This window comes from Geospiza fortis, unplaced genomic scaffold, assembly GCF_000277835.1.
Source record: "Geospiza fortis unplaced genomic scaffold, GeoFor_1.0 scaffold172, whole genome shotgun sequence".
In the NCBI taxonomy this organism is placed as follows: Eukaryota; Metazoa; Chordata; class Aves; order Passeriformes; family Thraupidae; genus Geospiza; species Geospiza fortis.
Window position 1 is genome coordinate 11,575,133 of NW_005054309.1, and position 748 is coordinate 11,575,880.

Sequence of the window (748 nt, forward strand, 5' to 3'; positions counted from 1 at the left end):
GCACACAGCCCCACAGGACCCAGCCCCACAGGACACAGCCCCACAGCCCCACAGGACACAGGGGGCCTCCCTGGGGCACGTGGGGTTTCACTGCCTCGGGCTGAGCTGCAGCCGAGTGGGAGGAGCAGGGGTCACTCTGCCAGCATCCGTGACAGAAGCAAAAATAATCCTGTTGCTCCCACGTCGTGCATTTCTCAGCATGATTCACTGGAAAGCAGAATTAATCCCAGCGGGGCTGGCCACGAAGGCTGTTGCAATCGAGAACTGGGGGCGGGAGCGCTGGTGGGAGGGCAGGAGCTTCCAGAGAGGAGCCTGGCCACGGCAGGGAGCAAATCCCTGTGCCTGCCCTGCCGCAGCTCCTGCTGAGCAAACGGGGATCACCCAAACTCACCACCCTGGTCAAACACTCGGAGACGCAGAGCTGCAAAGGGCTGTTAGAGACCTGAGTCCGCCGCCGCAGGAGTGTTGAACTGTGAGATTCCCTTGGGATTGCTAACGATCCCAAGGCTCAGAGCTGCACACACACTTTGGGGTCCCGGGGGGTGCTGGGCAGGGGGCAGCGCTCGGGCAGGAGCAGCACCAGGGGCCGCAAAGGAGCAGAGCAGGAAAAATCCTCACAAGTCCGCTTTGAAAATAAGGAAACGGCATTGCCAGCTCGTTCAAACCCTCCTTGGCTGCCGCGGGGTGTGAGCAGCCAAATCCTCTGGGTTTCTGCCGGGTGTCAGTGCCTCGCCGCTGCTGCTGCTGC